The sequence below is a fragment of the Hyaena hyaena genome, unplaced genomic scaffold (genome assembly GCF_003009895.1).
Source record: "Hyaena hyaena isolate Hyena2069 unplaced genomic scaffold, ASM300989v1 scaffold_27, whole genome shotgun sequence".
Taxonomy (NCBI): domain Eukaryota; kingdom Metazoa; phylum Chordata; class Mammalia; order Carnivora; family Hyaenidae; genus Hyaena; species Hyaena hyaena.
In genome coordinates, this window is record NW_024080659.1 from 2,472,890 (window position 1) to 2,494,237 (window position 21,348).

At 37.9% G+C, this 21,348-nt stretch overlaps 1 protein-coding gene and 1 long non-coding RNA gene across 2 annotated transcripts in view; one reads left to right on the forward strand and one right to left on the reverse strand.

The window, feature by feature from the left end:
• The window catches only part of AKAP10 (A-kinase anchoring protein 10), a 72,713-nt gene that overhangs the window by 32,449 nt on the left and 18,916 nt on the right, over positions 1-21,348 (reverse strand). The gene's annotated exons all lie outside the window — the stretch shown is intronic.
• LOC120228767 lies at positions 758-8,076 on the forward strand. The gene is made up of 3 exons (XR_005527585.1): positions 758-879; positions 7,395-7,502; positions 7,968-8,076. It is a non-coding gene; the product is annotated as an uncharacterized LOC120228767 (long non-coding RNA).

Sequence of the window (21,348 nt, forward strand, 5' to 3'; positions counted from 1 at the left end):
GGAGCCTGCTTTGGATTCTGTGTCTCCCTCTCTCTGCCCCTCCCCTGCTTGCACTCTGTGTCTCTCTCTCAAAAATAAATAAACATTAAAAAATATATATTTTAGAAAATGATTTCAAGTTTATGAATACATTCCTTCGACTTTCAACAACCCTAGAAGGTTAAAACAATAGATATCAAACGTTTTAGTCTCAGGACTTCTTTGTAACCTTAAGTTAAACTGAAGAACCTAAAGAACTTTTGTTAATGTGAGTTTTATCTATAGGTATTAAGGTATTAGAAATACAAATAAGAAAAAAAATTATTAAGTTAAAATTAACAATATTAAATCTGTTATAAGGTAACATACACAATATTTTTATGGGGAAAAAAAACAAACAAACCCTGATTTTCCAAACTGAAAAAATTAGTGAGAAGAGGGCACTATTTTATATTTCTGTCCTGATAGCAAACTGCTGGATTTTCGTTATCTGCTTTGGCACTCAATCTGCTGTCTATTCTGTGTCGGCTCAAGTATATTCTGATGCGGTGGTACCACCACACACTCTTCATTCTGATTCCTGGCACAGAGCTTCTAAAACCAACCTCTGCGATTTCCTGAGCAGCAGGGGTGAGAGGAACGTAGTCTGCTATTCATAATAAGCCCCTTTCCACTATAGGAAAGTTTATGGTAATGAGGTAACTTGCAGAATGGGGCTGGTTGCCAGACGAACACACTGTGTGGTCACAGAACTGGAATTTTCAGCCCCACTCCCCAACCTCCAGGGAGGGTAGAGGGGCTGGGGGTCATCATGTTAATCTCCAACGGTCAATATTTAATCAATCGTGCCCACATTGTAGAACCACGAAAACCCTAGATGAAGTGATTCAGAGCTTTCAAGTTGGTGAATGCATCCATGTGCTGGGAGGGTGGCACACCCCAACCCCTCAGAGACATAGGCTGTCAGCCTGTCATGGGACTCAAACTCACAAACTGTGAGATCATGACCTGAGCCGAAACCAAAGGTCAGACACTTACCCAACTGAGCCACTCGGATGCCCCATGATATACTTTAAAATAAAACAGTAAATGTAAGCAAAATGTTCTGTCAGCTATTATAACAGATTACTGAACACAAGGAGAAGTTGTGGAAATCGCAGATTTGCAGCTGTTGGCCAGAAGTACAGATGACAACTGTACTTGTCACTTGCAACTGGCATCTGAAGCGGGCAGCACTCCTGTGGAACTGCGCCCTTAACCTGTGAGGTCTGTGCTAACTCCACGTAGTTATGGCCAGAATGAATCAGACGGCAGGACTCCCAGTTGCTGCCCGCAGAGAACTGGAGAAGTGCTTGATGTGCAAAGTCCACACGTTTGGTGTCACAAGTGTGAGCAGAGGAAGGGTTTTCTTTCACCTATACTAAGCAAATCTCACCTCAGATAGGCACAGATGGGAAAAGGAGTATCTTAATAGCTGTTTGAGATCGCTGTGGATAAATTCTTGATACGACACCAAAATGTGACAAGTGGTAGTTTCCTAAAGGTAAGTTAGAATGGTAGAAGTGCAAACCCTATCAGCGAACTTGTCTGTTATACTAAAATCCAATGGTGTATCTCCCTTTAGTATATCTTTAAGTCATGATTTTATTACATCATAGATATTTTTTAAAAATTTTAAATGCTTATAATTTTTGAGAGTGTGTGAGAGAGCGGGGAAGGCTAGAGAGAGAGGGAGAGAGAATCCCAAGCAGGCTCACGGGTGGGGCTCAATCTCACAAGCTGTGAGATCATGATCTGAGGCTAAATTAAGATGGAGTTGGACACAGCCGACTGAGCCACCAGGTGCCCCAACATCATATATTTTTTTGAGTATTTTGGAAAATATTGGTTCACTGACTTATGTAGATCTTCCGAATGTTGATACCCTGCATCATCTAGTGTAAAAAGTAAAAAAAAAAAAAATCTCGGGGCGCCTGGGTGGCTCAGTCAGTTAAGCATCCGACGTCGGCTCAGGTCACGATCTTGCTGTTCGTGGGTTTGAGCCCCACATCGGGTTCTGTGCTGGCACAGATAAAAAACAGAGCCTGGAGCCTGTTTCAGATTTTGTGTTTCCCTATCTGCCCCTCCTCCGCTCATGCTCTGTCTGTCTCTGTCTCAAAAATTAAAAAATAAACTATTAAAAAAATTAAAGAAAAAAAAAGAAATCACATCATTAATATCACCAAACATCAGAACACTCTTTAAAGCTGTCAAAGCATAGCGTAGTTTTCCAAAATTCTAATTTTCACTTGAAAAGCTTAAGCTTTACCATAGGCAACAAATACGGTCAGCTGTTTTCCGTGAAATGTCAAGCTCGATTCATTCATTTCCAAGAAAATATCTGGCAAATACTCAAGTCTGTAACCACAGTCATTCTTTGGAGTAAAAATGGTATCCCATTAAAAAAAAGCAGCTAATTGAGCTCACAGAAACAAAACCGCACACCCATGCTGTGATGAGCACTGGTTGTCGCACAGAAGTGCTGAACCGCACTCCTGAAACTAGTATTACACTGTAAGTTAACAACTGGACTTTGAATAAAAACTTGAAAATAAAATAAAAACATTTATATCTTAAAAAAATACATATTCCCCAGAGTTTAGATTTAATAAAGTTAATTACCTACTTCCCCAAAGACATCTTTAAGTAAAACTGACAGTTTTACTGGGAGTACATGGCAGCACAAAATGAGTATTAGTACAATTTGACCCAAGGGCAGCGGGTTTTTCCACAACTGCCTTTGCACCGTCACTACAAATGTCAACATAGTGAAAAAGACAACATCTCAGAATTATTATGCAAACAGTTGGGACTACATGTACCCTGTTGAAAAAATTCTCAGGGACTCTCTATGGGTATGCAAACCATACTTTGAGAATAGATTTTTTTTAGGATAGATTATTATCCCTATTTTTACAGAAAAAAACCTTTATGTACAAAAATTTTAAATGGCTTGAGTTAAGAAAGTGCTGGGGTGAGGGTCAGGCCAGGGAGAAGCAAAAAACATAGTTTTTGTATGTGACTAAAGTTGTTATCAGCCTAAAATAGATTTTGATAAGATCTTAAGTCCTGTGGTGACCACAATAAAAACATCTACAGAAGATATGCAAAAGAATGAGAAAGAAATCTTAAGTGTATCACTACATAAGAACAAGGAAACACAAAGGAAGACAACAAGAGAAGAAAAGAGGGAAAAAGACTTAAAAGCCATTCACAAAAACAATGACAAGATGGCAACAGTAAATTCTACCCTATCAATAATTACTTTAAATGTAAATGGATTAAACTCTCCAAAAGACATAGGCTGAATGTATTTTTATTTAAATAATCAAGATCCCATTACATGCTGTCTACAAGAGACTCATTTTTTTAATGTTTATTTTTGAGAGAGAGAGAGAGAGAGAGCGTGCGCGCATGAGCAGAGACAGAGTCCGAAACAGGCTCCAGGCTTTGAGCTGTCAGCAGAGCCCAACAAGAGGCTCGAACTCACAGTTCGTGAGCTCATGACCTGGGCCATAGTCAGACACTTAACCAACTGAGCCACCCAGGCACCCCAAGAGACTCACTTGAGATTTAAGGACACACATAGGCTCAAAGTGAAGGGATGTTAAAGATATTCCATGCAAATAGTAACCAAAAAATTGCAGGGGAAAGGGGACTAACCTTTATCAGACAAAAAAAACCTTTATGTCAACAACTGTCACAAGAAACAATGATAAAAGGGTGAATCCACCTAGAAGACTTAACAATTATAAATACATATGTACCTAACATCAGAGCATCTAAATATTAAATCAACCACTGACAAAAGTGAAGGAAGAAATAAGCACCAATACAATAATAGAAGACATCAATACCCCATTTTCAATAATGGATACAGAATATCCAGACAGAGAATCAGGAAGGAAACAGAGGACTCAAACACCACCACAGACCAAAAGGACCTAAGAGACATATACAGAAGATTCCACCTTACAGCAGCAGAAGGGATATACATTCTTCTTAACACATTCAGATCACTCTCTACAACAGATCGCATGTTAAGTCAAAAACAGGTTTTAAATTTAAGACAGAAATTATAACAAGTATCTTTGCCAACAGCAATGGAATAAACCCAGAAATCAAAAGCAAAGAGAAAACTGGAGAATTCAAAAATATGTGAAAATTAAACAATATACTCTTGAACAATGAATAAGTTAAAAAAATACATCAGGAAATTTAAAAAATATCTGGACACTGGGGTACCTGGCTGACTTAGTCAGTAGAACATGCAACTCTTGATCTTGGGATGGTGAGTTCAAGCCTCACACTAGGCATGTAGCCTACTTTAAAAAAAAATCTTGGGACAAATGAAAACACAACATACCAAAATGAGAAGCAGTAAAACCAGTATCAAGAGGGACATTTACAGCTATAAATGCTGACATTAACAAAGTAGAAAGATCTCAAAGAACCTATCTTTAGAAAAGAAACTAGAAATAACAAAGTAAGCCCAAAGTTAGAAGGAAGGAGGGAATAACAGAGCAAAAATAAAATACAGAATAAACAATAGAAAAATCAATGAAAGAGTTGGTTTTTTAAAATGATCAACAAAATTGACCAACTTTTAGCAGGCTAAAATAAAAAGATGACTCAAATAAAATAAAAAAGGAGGTATTACAATTAATGCCACAGAGATAAAAGTTATCATAAGACATTATGAACAATATATCAACAAACTAGATATATGCCAATAATCAAGAAGAAAAAGGTAAACTTTTAGAAACATACAACCTACTAACACTGAATCACCAAAAAACAGAAAGTGAACACATCTATCATTTGTAAGGAGACTGAATCAGTAACCAAAACCCTCCCAACAAAGAAAACCCCAGGAGAACATAGCTTCACTGGTGAATTCTACCAAACATTTAAGGAAGAACTAACACTAATCCTTTTCAAACTCTTTCCGAAAACATAAAGAAGGAACACTTCCAAACTCATTTTATGAGGCCAGCAGTACCCTAATACCAAAACCAAAGGCACCATAAGAAAACAACAGAAGAATATCCCTGATGAACATAAATGCAAAAACCCTCAACAAAATACTACCGAACAGAATTCAACAGTATGTTGAAAGCACCCCACGCAATGACCAATGATAAATCAATGATAGAGACACACCACTTCAACAAACTGAAGGATAAACGTCATACAATCTACTCAATAGATGCACAAGAAGCATCTGACAAAATTCAACACTTTTAACGATCTAAAAGTTCCAACACACTAGGAACAAAAGGAAATGACCTCAACATAATAAAGGCCTCACATGAAAAATAAACAGCTAATATCATATTCAATTGTGGAAACCTGAACTCTTTTCCTCTAATATCAGGAACAAAGCAAGGATGCCCACTTTTAACACCTCTATTCAACACAGTATTGGACATCTAGCCAAGGCTATTGGGATAGGAAAAAAAAAGGGGGGGGGGCCCTCCAAATTGGAATGATAAAGTTAAATACCTCTATTTGCAGATGACTAAATCTGCGCCTGGATGGCTCAATGGGTTAAGCATTTCACTCTTGATTTTGGCTCAGGTCATGATCTCACAGTTCATGAGTCCAAGCTCTGCATTGGGCTCTGCACTGATAATGCAGAGCCTATTTGGGATCCCCTATCTCCCTCTCTCTCTGCCCCTTCCTCTGCTTGTGCTCTTTCTCTCTCTCTCAAAATAAACTTAAAAAAAAAAAAAAGACACAAAAGTTAGCAAAAAAAAAGAAAAAAAAAGAAAAAGGAAAATCCTCAAGACTCCACACACAAAAAACTGATAGATTAATTCAGAGTTATAGGATACAAAAACCAACATGCAAAAATTAGTTGCATTTCAGGGCGCCTGGGTGGCTCAGTTGGTTAAACGGCCAACTTCGGCTTAGATCACGATCTTATGGTTTATGGGTTGCAGCCCTGCATCAGGCTCTGTGTCTGTGTCTGTGTGCTGACAGCTCAGGGCCTGGAGCCTGCATCAGATTCTGTGTCTCCCTCTTTCTCTCTGATCCTCTCCTGCTTGTATGCGCATGCTCTCTCTCTCTCTCTCTCTCTCAAAATTAAATAAAAAACATTTTAAAAAATAAAAAAAAATTAGTTGTATTTCTATATGCTAACAAACTATCCTATCCAAAAAGGAAATTAAGCAAACAATCCCACTTGAATTGCATCACAAAAAATAAAATACTTAGGAATAAATTTAACTAAGGAAGTGAAAGATCTGTACACTTAGAACTGTAACCCACTGCTGAAAGAACTTAAAGAGGACACAAATAAATGGAAAACCAGTTTGCGTTCATGCAATGAAAGCCTTAATATTGTTAAGATGTCATTACCCAAAAGTGATCAACAGACTTAAATCCTATCAACACCTCAATGATATATTTTTTTCAGAAATAGAAAAAAGAATCCTTAAATTCATAAGGAACCACAAAGGACCCGGATAACTAAAACAAACTTGAGAAAAAAGAACAAAGCCAAAAGTATCACACTTCTTGATTTCAAAATATATTATAAAGCTACAGTAACGAAAACAATATGGTACTGGCATAAAGACATACAGATCAACAGAACAGAATCATAATGAGATACCATCTCATACGTTAACGTTAGGACGACCATAATCAAAACAAAACAAAACAAAACAAAACAAAACAACAAAGAACACATTAACAAGTGTTGGTGAGATGTGGAGGAATTGGAGAATTGGAGTCCACATGCACCGTTGGTGGGACTGTAAAATGGCATAATTCCTATGGAAAACAGTATGGAACATCCTCAAAAAATTGAAAATTAAAAATAGAACTCTTATATGATCCAGCAATGCCACTTCTGGGTGTATATAAAAAAAATTGAAATCAGGATCTTGAAGAGATATTTGTACTCCTAATTCACTGCAGTATGACTCACAAATGCCAAGATACAGAAACAACCAAAGATCCAAAAATGGATAAATGTATAAATAAAATGTGGTATATACATATAATGTTATATTGTTCAGACATTAAAAAAGGAAATCCTAACATATGTAACAACATAAATGAAACTTTAAGACATAATGGTAAATAAAATAAGCCAGTCACAGAATGACAAATATTGCAAGATTCCAATTCTATGTGGTATCTAATATAGTCAAACTCAGAGAAGCAGAAAATAGAAGTGTAGCTCTTAGGAGTTGGAAGGAGGGAGAAAGAGTTGCTGGTAACAGGTATCAAGTTTCAGTTACCCAAGGTGAGTAACTTCCAGAGATCTGCGATACACCACTGTATGTGTCGTTAACAATACTGTACTGTACACTTAAAAATGTGTTAAGAGGGTAGAGTTCATGTATCTTTTCTTACCACAACAGAAAAAGAAAAAAGAATTCATGGAAAAAAGAGAAAGTCCCACAGTTGGGACAAAAGTTCAGGGATGACTCACGATCAGTGCTGTGTCTCATACAGAGAGCTATAAAAAGGTATGTTTTGGGGAAGAGAAGTGCTTGTTTTTTTTTCCCCCTCTACATTAACTGATTAATCAATCATCTCTACGACCAGGGCCTTGAAGAAAGGTATCAATTGTGAAGATGTGGGGGGACTGTTTTGCCTTTGACCAGATATAGTAACAATAATCATCATCATCATCCAAGCTACTTCCACTCTCTCAACGAACATTTACTGTATTGTCACTATGAGCAAATTGTTAGTCAGAACAAAGACACTAGTTTTGAAGCAAATGTCTGTCAAAAAGCCTAAAAATCAGAACCTGGGTGGTTTCTCAGTTCTTGCTTTTCCACAGCTAAAAATTATAGCTGCCAATCCCAGACAAATGCTGTATGTTGTATAGACACTGATGCACATTTATTTGGGGGGGGGGGGGATTAAAACTAACTGAAAGAAGTTTTGATGTCTTTAAATAAAATGTTAACTATATTTCATTTCAGAAACACGGAATGAAGTTACACCCTTCTTTTGGATCAGGAAAAACTCAGTTTTAAGTATAAAAGGACATTAACATATTTTAAACAGTTTAATAAATTAATAAATGAAACCGTTTTAACTCAATAAATACTTGGCTAAGCAAAGATAAATGCTTTGGTTCAATACCTAAAACAGTCTTTTTTTTTTTTTAATTTTTTTTTTTAATGTTTTTATTTATTTCTAGGAGAGAGAGAGAGACAGCTTGAGCAGGGGAGGGTCAGAGAGAGAGGGAGTCACAGACTGAAACAGGCTCCAGGCTCTGAGCTGGCAGTCAGCACAGAGCCCGACGCGGGGCTCGAACCCACGAACCGCGAGATCATGACCTAAGCGAAAGTCGGACGCTTAACCGACTAAGCCACCCAGGCGCCCCTAAAACAGTCTTTTAAGAAAAGAACAAAGAACACAGAAATGCTTAAAACATCTGCTTTTTAAAAAACATACCTTTTAGAAACCCATGAGGACAGATTACTGGAAATACAGAACTTTCCTCCAATTATCTGAGTGATGTTCAAAACTCCATTACCCACTTTAGTATTTCACTAAGAAGTTTTAAATATTTAAAAGATGCTTATTTATTTTGAGAGCGAGTGAGTGAGCATGAGGACAGGAGGGCGGGGGGTGGGTGTAGAGAGAATCTCAAGCAGGCTCGCTGTCAGCACAGAGCCCAACTTGGGGCTCGAACCCACAAACTGTGAGATCAATGACTGGAGCACATATCAAGAGTCAAACGCTTAACCAACTGAGTCACCCAGGCACCCAACTTAGTATCTACTTCAATGGAAGTACAAAACACCAGTAGATTCTAAAGAAGTTACTCAGAAGAAATTAGATAGCAATTCTGAGTTCTTAATATCATCAATCTTTAGTAACAAAAGCAGTAGGCCATTATGAATTCCTTTATGGCCACCTTCTGAGGCTCGAGAAGTTTTAATACAATGAAAATGATTACAACAGGAACCTTAGAGGCAGGTGTTAGATCACCATCTTCCTAATATCTTTGCTTCTTAAAGGGAAAACAGAAAATCCATAGAGGAAACTCATTCTTTAATTTGCTTTGAAATATCCTAAGGATTGGGTCAAGATGAAATAAATACAGCCCACCCACCCCACAGAATGCAACTAAAACACTAGACAAATGTACCTGAGGACTGGGAAACGGTAGCAGGCAGGCAGACTGAGAAGGGAAACCAGAACTCAAAGTGCCACCATAGCAGAGCCGTTTCCCACTGTTTCCCCAGTACCTCCCGGGCTGGACTCAAAAGCTGAACCTGCACATGGACGCACAAAGAAAAAGCTCCAGAGAAGCCCTCTATTTCTGGTCTGAGGAGCAGGACGGCGGTTCATACGGATAGCGAGAGTGAGGGAAGTCTCCTGGGCTTTCTTTCACTCCAGTCTTGGTGCCCAGGCAATGGCAGCAGCACCCAGGCAGGCTCCAAAAGCTCTTTGACAGAGAAACTGTCCCAGTAAGAAGAGGAGAATCCCTCTTTCTTTTACCCACTGTCCTCTGGCTGCTTGGCCACAGAGGCTGACACAGTTGTGGAAAGTAAAGCCCCAACTTTCTAGCCAAACAACCAGGAAGGTAGGGTCCCCTAGGCACCAGAAGCTGTTAGAGAAACGGCAGAAAAGAAGAAGGCTCATGAAGAGCACGTTAAGTTGTGTGTGTAATCCTGGGCTCATACGTGAACGGGGCATGTGTGGACTTGACTGTAACAGCATACCAATGGGTCTGAGAACTAAACTATGACCTTTCCACTGGTCAGTTCCCAGACTGGAAACTAGCAGGCATATATACAAACAAAATCCAAAACTAAATGGATTCTGGAACCACAGGCTACAGAATGCTAATTGGAACTTGGCTAAACCTAACCAGGTGACTTTCTTGCTAAAGGAAAAATTCAACATTCTTTACAGGATCCAAACATGACCCAGTATTATGTAAGCCAAACTGTCCATAACACAATCCAAAATTAACTGCCATATAAAAACCCAGAAAAATCCCATTATCTCACAAGGGAAAAGACAAGTAAGATGATACAGATATACAGATGGTGGAATTATAGAACAAAGATTTCTTTTTAATAACCATGTTCCAAGAAGTAAGGTCAAATACTCTTGAAACAAATGGAAAGACAAACTTAGTAGAGAAACAAAAGAGAGGAGGGGGAGGGGGAAGGGGGAGGAGAAACAAATGGAGGCTTTAGAACACGAACACACACACACACACACACACACACACACACACACAGAACCCAAGGTTAAAATTCACTGGACTCACAGCATGATAGAAATGACAGAGTAAAGAATCAGTGAATTCAGATATATGAATAGAAAATTTCCAAACTGTATAACAGGAAAAAAAATTAGACCAAAGTACATTAGAGCCTCAAGGATCTGCAGGGCAATGACAAAGATGCATCTGGGGCATTAAAATCTCAGAAGAAAGGGAAAGAAGTACAAAAAAGCCAAAAAAAAAAAAAAAAAAAAAGTGAAAGAACAATGGCTGAAAACTTCCTCCCAAAATGGCCAAAAACCAAATTTTGAAAATCAAAAAGCTCAGTGAACCTCACACAGGAACAAACACTATAGCCAAACTGCTGGACATTAAAGACAGGGAAAGAATCTCAAAAGCAGCTATAAAAAAGATGCTAAATATAAGGTAATAATGATTCCAAGACTGCAGATTTCTCCTAGAAATCATGGAGGCCAGAGGCAGCAAAACAGAACTTTTAAAATGTAAGAGAAAAGAACAATTAACCTCGAATTCTCTATCAAACGAAAAATGCTTCAAAATAAAGACTTAGATGGAAAATTATTGAGAAGATTAAAGTTCTCTGATAGCAGTCCTGCTCTAGAAGAAATGCTAGAGGGATCTTTGAGATGCTGGTGACATAACAGAAATAACTGAACTTTAGGAAGGAAGGAACACCAACAGATATGGCAAATATTGGGCTAACATGTAATAGACAATTCTTCTTTTAAGTTCTTTAAGTGTGTCCAACAGTTGAAAGCCAAATACCTAACATTGTCTGATGGGATTTTCAACAAAAGTAGATGACCACTACACCACATGAGTGGGGAGATAAGGGGGCCTACACGGTCCCCCTATCACTTGATGTGATAAAATGCTAATTTTAAGTAGACTGTGGATGTATGATGGTATGTATACTATAATCCCTAGAGAAACCACCAAAAACCTATACAAAGAGATATAATCAAGAACTAAATAGATAAATTCTTTAAAAAAAATCAAACAATCCAAAAGAAAGAGAATAGGAAATCCAAGGATGGGAAACAGAGGGAACAAACAAAAAAATAAAATGGGAGACAAATTCAAACACATGAATAATTACACTTAAGGTAATTACATATAAATTAAGCTAATAAGTATTGGTAATTTACATATTAGAATGTAAATAATCATGGAGTAATTAACTACACTTAATATAAAGAACAGTGTACACTACAACTTATGCTGAAATAAATTTATCAACAAAAAACAGTTTATCAGAATGGATTAAAAAAAAAATGACCCAACCACATGCTATCAAAAGAAACTCACTTTAGAAATGATAAAGGCAAGTCAAAAGTAAAGGGATAGAAAAAGATATACCATGAACTGCAGTGGCTATATAAGTCAGACAGAGAATAATTCTGACCTGAAAACAAGTGAAGTTACCACAGATAAAGAGAAGATATATAATAATATCGATTCACCATGAAGATACAATGATCCTAAATAGGTACAAACCTAACAACAGAGCCTCAAAACACATGCAAAAACCGACAGAACTCAAAGCACAATTGGAAAAATCCACAACTACGGTTGGAGACTTCAACACTCCTCTCTCGGTAATAGATATAAAAAGCATAAAAGTACTGGCAAGGACACAGAAAATCTGAACACCATCATCAACCAGCTCCATCTAACTGACATCTATAGAAAACTAGCAAACAGCAGTATATTCTTTTCATGGTATGTGAAATGTTCACCAAGATAAACAATATCCTAGGCTATTTAAAATTTTTAACAAATTTAGGGGCACCTGGGTGGCTCAGGTCATGATCTCACGGCTTGTGAATTCAAGCCTCCTGTGTTGGGCTCTGTGCTGATAGCTCAGGGTCTGAAGCCTGCTTCAGATTCTCTATCTCTCTTTCTCTGCCCCTCCCCTGCTCACACGCTCTCTCCCTGTCTCACAAGATAAATAAACATTAAAAAAGTAAAAAAAGTTTTTAACAAATTTAAAAGAATTGAAATCAAAGTATGTTTTCTAACCATAATATAATTAACTGGGAAATCGATAACAAAAAGATAACAGAAAAAATTCAAACACCTGAAAATCAAAACATATTTCTAAATAACCGTGAGCAAAACATTAAGACTCCAGGGAAAGTAGACGTTTCATTTTTGCTTAATTCAAAGTCTCAGAATTTGTCGGATGTAGCTAAAACAGTGATTAGAAGGAAATTTATAGCATTACGTGCTTATCTTAAAAAAGAAAGGTCTTGGGGTGCCTGGGTGGCTCAGTTCGTTAAGTGTCTGACTCTTGATTTCCACCGAGGTCATGATCCTAGGGTTGTGGGATCAAGCCCCGCGTAGGGCTCTGTACTGACAATGCAGAGCCTCTTTTGGATTCTCTCTCCTTCTCCCTCTCTCTCTGCCCCCTACTGCTTGCATACCCACACATGTGAGCAAGCTCTCACTTTCTCAGAATAAATAAATAAACATAAAAAAAAAAAAAACAAAACTCTTTTGGGCATCTGGCTGGCTCAGTCTGTAGAGTATGCAACTGCTAATATCAGGGTTATAAGTTTGAGCCCACATTGGGTGTAGAGATTACTTAAAAAAAAAAAAAAAAAAAACCTTTCAAAAAAAAAAGGTCTCAAACAATTTAAGTTTCTATCTTAAGAAACAAGAAAAAAAGTAAAATCTAAAGCAAGCAGGAGGAAAGAAATAACACATAGCAGAAAATCCATAAAACTGAAAAGAGAAAAACAGATAAAAATCAATTAAACCAAAAGCTGGTTCTTTTAAAAAGACAGATTAAACCCCTAGATACACTGGCAAAGAAAAAAGACACAATTACCATATCAGAAGTGAAAAAGGGGTATTACTACAAACTTGAGATAAAAAAGACAGTAAGGGAATGCTAGATAATTACATGCCCATAAATCCAACAAGTTAATGAAATTAACAATTCCTTGAGAGCCACAAAGTACTAACATTCCCTCAAAAGGAAATGGATAACCTGAATAGTCCCATATCTATTAAAGAAACAGAAATCATAGTGTGAAACATTCTGAAAAAACACACAAAAAGCTCCCACAATTCTACATGATCTCTTCCAGAAAAGAGAAGTGGTGGGAAAGCTTCCCAACTCTTTTTGGGCCAACATTACTTTGATACTAAAATCAGACACAAGCAGTACAAGAAAACTACAGATCAAATCCATCATAAACATAAATACAAAGATGTTTAACAAAATTTAGAAAATCACATCTAGCAACATAGAATACACACCACACAACCAAATGGGGCTTCCCTGGGAATGCAAGGTTATTCAAACTTTTAAAATCAATCAATATAACCCATCACAGTAAGAGACAAAAAAAGGAAAACTGCATGGTCATATCAAACAACACAGAAAAAAACATGACAAAATTCAACATCATTCATGATTCAAACAACTTTCATGAAACCACTTAGAGAAGCAGACTTCCATCAACCTGATAAAGAGCCTTTATAAAAAAACCCATAGTTAACCTCATTCTTAATGGTGAAAGACTAAATGTTTTCCCTTCAAGATCAGAAAAGAATATTCATTCTCACCACTCCTAATCAATACAATATAGGAAGTCCTAGCCAGTTAAATAAGGCAAGGGGAAAAAAAAAAAGACTGGAAAGCAAGAAATAACTGTTCTATTCACAAACAACATCAATGTCTATGTAGAAAATCCCAAGCCATCTACAGAAAAATTACCAGAAGTAGTGAGTTTCATAAGGTCACAGAATAGGTTAACATATAAAAGTCAATGATATCTCTATATACTAGCAATAAAAAATTAGAAAGAAAAAGTTTTTAAAATAGCATTCACTGGGCACTTGGGTGGCTCAGTCAATTGAGCATCCGACTTCAGCTCAGGTAATGATCTAATGGTTCATGAGTTCAAGCCCTGCACTTGGCTCTCTGCTGTCAGCACAGAGCCTGCTTCAGACCCTTGGTCTTCCTCTTTCTCTGTCCCTACCCGGCTCACACTCTTTCAAAAATAAATAAAAAACATTACAAACAAAATTGCATTTACAATAGCACCAAAAAGAAATACTTAGATATAAATTTAACAAAATATATGAAGGGTGTGTATGTTGAGAACTACAGAACACTGATGAAGGAAATCGAAGACCTAAGTAAATAAAAAGATACTCCATGTTCATGTATTGTAAGACTTGATATAGTTAAGATGTAAATTCTCATCAAACTGACCTAAGGATTGAAAGCAATTCCAATAAAAACTCCATCAGGATTTCTTTTCTTTTAATGTTTATTTATTTTTAAGAGAGAGAGAGAGACAGAGAGACAGAGAGAGAGAGACAGACAGAATTGGAAGGAAGGCTCCAGGCTCCAAGCTGTCAACACAGAGCCCAATGTGGGGCTTGAACCTGCCAACCGTGAGATCATGACCTGAAGAAAGTCAGATGTTTAACTGACTGAATCACCCAGGCACCCCCATCAGGATATCTTACAGATATATGGACAAGATGATGCTAAAGATTATATGTAGGGGGAAAAAAAACCTAGACAGAACAATTTGATAAAGAAAAAACAAAAAAACAAACTTGACTTACTGTAAAGCCACAGTAATGAAGACCGTGGACCGACTGGTGAAGGAATAGACACATACATCAATAGAACAGACAGAGTCCATAGAAAGACCTACACAAATATGGCTAAGGTACAAGGGCAAGTCAGTACAGTGAAGACAGACTTTTCAGTTAGTGGTATTGGAACAGCTGGGTATTTCTATCCAAAAATAAAAACCAACACAAAAATATGTGACCACCCTTTACATCTTAGACAATGTTAACTCAAAATAGATCATATATCTGAATATGACATATAAAACCTATTACTTTTAGAAGAACACACAAGACAAAATCTTCATGACTGTTAATTAGACAAAGAGTTCTCAGGGCATGACTCCAAAAGCATAATCCATAAAAAAAAAAAAAGTTGCTAAACTAATAAAAAGCCCTCTTGTTCTGAGAAAGCCACTATTAAGAGAATGAAAAAATCAAGCTATAAACTAGGAGAAAACATTTGCAAATCACAGAGCCAACACAGTTTTATACCCAGGACACAAAAAGAACCCTCAAAATCCAACATTAGTAAAACAGACAATCCAAGAAAGTATGGGAGTTATGTTGCTTGTGGATACGCAAAATGGTGCAGCCACTCTACAAGCCAGGCTGACAGTTTTTTACATAATTAAACATATACCACATAACTCAGCAAATCTACCACTTGGTATCTGTCCTAGAGAAATAACAACTTTTGTCCACAGGAAAAAACCTATACATACACAATCGTTTATAGTTTTATTCATAATCATTAACAGCTGGAAACAATCCAGATGTCCTTTAACTGGTGAATGGTTAGCACATCCATATAATGGAATATTACTTAGCGATAAAAAGCTATGAATATTTTGACAGAACATGGATAAATTTTAAGCCATTATGCTGAATCAAAGAAGCCCGTCTCAAAGGCTACATATTATAAAAATTCACTTGTATGGCGCTCCAGAAAAGGCAAAACTACAAAGTCAAATAGATCAGTGGTTGCCAAATGATGCAACAGATGAGAGTTTAAGCACAAAGGTGACAGAACTATTCTTGTCCTGTGACGACAGTTACAAGAACCTACATGTGTTAAAATTCACACAAATATACATCAAAAAGGTCAAATCTACTGCATTAAAAAATTTTAAACTAATGAAAAATGAAAAAACAAGTACTCTTTTAATAACACCATGGCTATCTCTTTTTTTTAAATTTTTTTTTTAATGTTTTATTTATTTCTAGGAGAGAGAGAGAGACAGCGTGAGCAGGGGAGGGTCAGAGAGAGAGGGAGTCACAGACTCTGAAACAGGCTCCAGGCTCTGAGCTGGCAGTCAGCACAGAGCCCGATGGGGGGCTCGAACCCACGAACCGCGAGATCATGAACTAAGCGAAAGCCACCCAGGCGCCCCTATCTCTCTTTTTTAATGTTTATTTATTTTTAACAGAGAGAGTGGAAGCGAGTGGGGGAGGGACAGAGAGAGAGGGAGACACAGAATCCGAAACAGGCTCCAGGCTCTAAGCTGTCAGCACACAACCTGATGCAGGGCTTCAACTCATGAACCGTGAGATCATGACCTGAGCTGAAGTCGGACACTTAACAGACTGAGCCACCCAGGAGCCCCGTCCTCCACTGCTATTTCTATTTTTTATTGAAATAAACTACCATCAAAACAAAAGGCATTCCCTCCCCAAAATGAAGTGTATTACAATTAAACAGATTTCCATTTCCAGCAACAGGCCAGACTAGATGTTCAAAGAAATTCTTCACAATACTATACTCTCCCAAAATGCTTTTTAAAACCATATCAGAGTTCATGGTGAAGCAAGGGAAACTGTGAGAGGCAGAAAACAAGGACAAACAATTCCCTAATCTGAAAACTGGGGGCCAGTAATATTTTAGAATTCGGAATCTGGACAGTTTTTATACAGGTTTATATAAAGCCGGTGAATCCTCTAGCAGCGTGCGGGACACCACCACATGATCAAACACATCTACATTTCTGCAGGAAGTTCATACCAGGCCAGGTCAGGTTTTGTTCTTTTAGAAAATAACTTGTGATAGTCAAAGCTTTCTGGATCTCTAAATTGCAGGTGAAGAACTGTGGACTGCAGGAGCCAGTGCAAATCAAGATGGGCAAAAGACCAGAGGGGAAGGGCAGTCACCTGGGAAAACCAGCCATGTCAAGAGACTTGAAGTATGCCTTTCAAGGGCAGTTGCCCAGGACCCAAATGGGGTAGAAGATTCGATCAAAATCATGCAGGCCTTAAGGGTTTGCCTGAAAAACCCAAGACAAATTTAGTTTTAAGTGGTGCCAGGATGGTATCGAAGCCCCAGATGGAGGACAAAAGCTAATGCAGATATGCTCTGGAATAACCCCACTTAAACAGATTTCTCAAAGAATTCCCACAGATCAGGGCACAAGGGTGGCTCAGTTGGCTGAGCGTCCAACTTCAGCCCAGGTCATGATCTCACGGTTCGTGGGTTCAAGCCCCGCATCCAAGTCTGTGCTGACAGCTAGCTCAGAGCCTGGAGCCTGCTTCAGATTCTGTGTCTCCCTTTTTCTCTGAGCCTCCCCTGCTTATGCTATCTCTCTACTCATGCTGTCTCTCTATCTCACTCAGAAATAAATAAAACATTAAAAAAAAAAAAAAAGAATTCCCACAGATAAAAATCCAAAAACCTATGATTACAGTCAAAACCACTAAAATCACAAGCTACCAAGACTGTGAATCTGAAGAAACAAATAAATATGGAATCAGATCCACAAAACTATAGCTACTGGAATTATCAGATGATGAATATATGTTTAATAAATCTAAATAAAAAATGTGCTCAAAAGTGGGATGATGGGATAAAGGAACAAGAAACTAAAAAGTGACCAGGCAAATTTGAATTATAACCATTTTTTTCCTAGAAATAAAAAATTAACTTTTAGATAATAACATTAAAAAAATTATTCAACAGCATATTAGACCCATATTAAGAGACAACCAATGAACTAAATAAAAGACAGATCTGAAGAAACCACCACCAATGTGAAAAAGCTACCTACTATATGATTTCAACTCCAGGATATTCTGGAAAAGGCAAAACTATGGAGACAGTGAAAAGATTCATGGTTGTCAGGCATAAGCAGGTAGGAAGAGATGAACAGACAGAGTAGGGCAGTAAAACACCATAAATGATGGATACATGTCATTATACATTTCTCTAAACCCCTAACAATGAACAACACCAAAAGTGAACCCTAAGGTAAACTATGGACTTTGAGTGACTATAACTTATCCAGGTAGATTCATCAACTGCAAAGAATGTCCCACGCTGGTGAGGGATGTGGATGATGGGGGAGGCCTCTGCATGTGTGGGGCCAAGGGTATATGGGAAATCTCTGTACCTTCCCCTCAATTTTGCTGTGACCCTTAAACTGCTCAGAAAAAATAGTCTTACTAGGGAGAAAAAAAAAAAAAAAAGAAAAAGAAAACACAGAAAAACCAAGAAAGAAATCACACTAGCCCTATCGGAGACAAAGAACAAATAAGATAAAAAAGAGGAAAGGGGCACCTGGGTGGCTCAGTCAGTTGAGCATCTGACTTCCCTCAGTTCATGATCTCACAGTTTTCGAGTTCAAGCTCCAAGTCAACAGCTCAGAGCCTGGAGCCTGCTTTGGATTCTGTGTCTTCTCTCTCTCTCTGCCCCTCTTCCACTCACATTCTGTCTCTCTCTCTAACATAAGTAAATGTTTAAAAAAAAAAAAAGAAAAAGAAAAACATGGAGGCTGTCTAATCAGAATTCCAGAAGGTGATAACTTAAAAATTCAGAGGGTGTAACTTCCAAATGGACAGAGAAACCAAGAAAGAGGTGCTGTTGTTGAAATGCCTGGACTTTAACTTAGCTCCACCTCCACCTCTCCCCTCATTCTATAACCTGAGCCAAGTTCCTTAACTTTCCTAAGTCATGATTTTCTCATGTGTAAAACAGGCTAAGGATGTTGACCTCAGGGACTGTTAAGTGGAATCCAAGGACAGCACTTGGCATAGAACCCAACAAAGGTCACCTGCTGGCAATTAACAAATAATGGCATCTACAAAGTTCATTAAAATGGTAGTAAATTAAGAATAAGATGAGGATGAAATAAGCATATCTGGATTAATGATTTGATTTCAGAAGCTGTGGAAGGGAAAGGCAGGACACTTAACCCTTCCTCACTGGTTAATTCTGCAAATATCCTGCTCAGAGGATCCAATTGCGTAGGTATCCCTGCTGTTCCTTTTTTTATATGCCAAACCTACTCAGGACACCCTCCAAATCCTTCCAAATCTATGAGTGGGTATGAAGAGAAAAGAAACCTATTTCAGACCTAGCCTCAGCAATCAGACAACAAAAAGAAATCAAAGGCATCCAAATCAGCAAGGAGAAATCAAATGTTCACTCTTCACAGACATGATATTCTATGTGGAAAACCCAAAAGATTTCACCAAAAACTGCTAGAACTGATAAATTCAGCAAAGTCACAGTATATAAAATTAATGTACAGAAATTGGTTGCATTTCTATACACACACCAATAATGAAGCAACAGAAAGAGAAATCAAGGAGCCAATCCCACTTACAACCGCACCAAAACCCATAAAATACCTAGGAAAAAACCTAACCAAAATTGTGAAAAATCTATACACTGAAAACTATAAAAAGCTTATGAAAGAAACTGAAAAAAGACACACAAAAAAGGAAAAATATTCCACGCTCATGGGTTGTAAGAACAAATATTGTTAAAATGCCGATACTATCCAAAGCAATCTACACATTCAATGCAATTCTTATCAGAGTAAAACCAGCATTCTTCACAGAGCTAGAACAAACAATCCTAAAATGTTATGAAACTGGAAGAGACTCCAAATAGCCAAAGTAATCCTGAAAAAGAAAACCAAACCTGGGGGCATCACAATCCTGGACTTCGAGCTGTATTACAAAGCTGTTATCATTAAGATTGTAAGGTGCTGGCACAAAAACAGACACAGAGATCAATGGACCAGAATAGAGAACCCAGAATGGACCCAACAAGTCTCTGCCAAAGCAGGAAAGAGTATCCAATGGAAAAAAGACAGTGTCTTTAGCAAATGATGTTGGGAAAACTGGACAGTGACATGTACAAAAATGAACCCAGACCACTTCCTTACACCATCCACAAAAATAAACTCAAAATGGGGCACCTGGGTGGCTTAGTCGGTTAAGCGTCCGACTTTCGCTTAGGTCATGATCTCGCGGTTCGTGGGTTCGAGCCCCGCGTCGGGCCCTGTGCTGACTGCCAGCTCAGAGCCTGGAGCCTGTTTCGGTCTGTGACTCCCTCTCTCTCTGACCTCCCCCTGCTCATGCTGTCTCTCTCTCTCTCTCTCCTAGAAATAAATAAAACATTAAAAAAATAAATAAATAAATAAACTCAAAATGGATGAAAGACCTAAACATAAGACAGGAAGCCATCAAAATCCTAGAGAAAACAGACAACGTCGCTGCGTTGCAGCGTTGTCTCGGCTGCAGCAACTTCTTGACACATCTCTAGAGTCAAGGAAAACAAAAGCAAAAATGAACTACTGGGACCTCATCAAGATGAAAAGCTTCTGCACAGCAAAGGAAACAATCAGTGAAACTAAGAGGCAACCAATGAAATGGGAGAAGAAATTTGCAAATGACATCTCAGATAAAGGGTTAGTATCCAAAAGTCTATGAAGAATTTATCAAACTCAGCATACCCAAAATACAAATAATCCAGTGAAGAAATGGGCAAAAGGTATGAATAGACACTTTTCCAAAGAAGACATCCAGATGGCTAATAGACACAAGAAAAAATTCTCAACATGACTCATTTTCAGGGAAATACAAATCAATACCACAATGAGATACCACCTCACACCTGCCAGAATGACTAAAATTAACTCAGGCAACAATAGAGAGCAGTGAGGATGCTGAGAAAGGAACCCTTTTGCACTGCTGGTAAGAATGCAAACTGGTGCAGCCAGTCTGGAAAACAGTATGGAGGTTCTTCAAAAAATTAACAATATAATTACCATACAACCCAGCAACTGCACTAGTAAGTATTTATCCAGAGAATACAAAAATGCTGATTCGAGAGGGCACATGTACCACAGTATTTATAGCAGCACTATCGACAATAAAATATGGAAAGAGCCCAAATGTCCATCGCCTGATGAATGGCTAAAGAAGACGTGGAGTGGCGTGGTGTGTGTGTGTCTGTGTAATGGACTGTATTACTTGGTGATCAGAAAGAAGGAAATCTTGCCATTTGCAACAATGTGGATGGAACTAGAGGGTAATATGCTAAGTGAAATAAGTCAGTCAGAGAAAGACAAATATTATGATTTCACTCACGTGCGGAATTTAAGAAACAAAACAGATGAACATAGGGGAAGGGAAGCAAATATAAGATAAAAACAGAGAGGGAGACAAATCATGAGACTCTTAAATACAGAGAACAAACTGAGGGTTGCTGATGG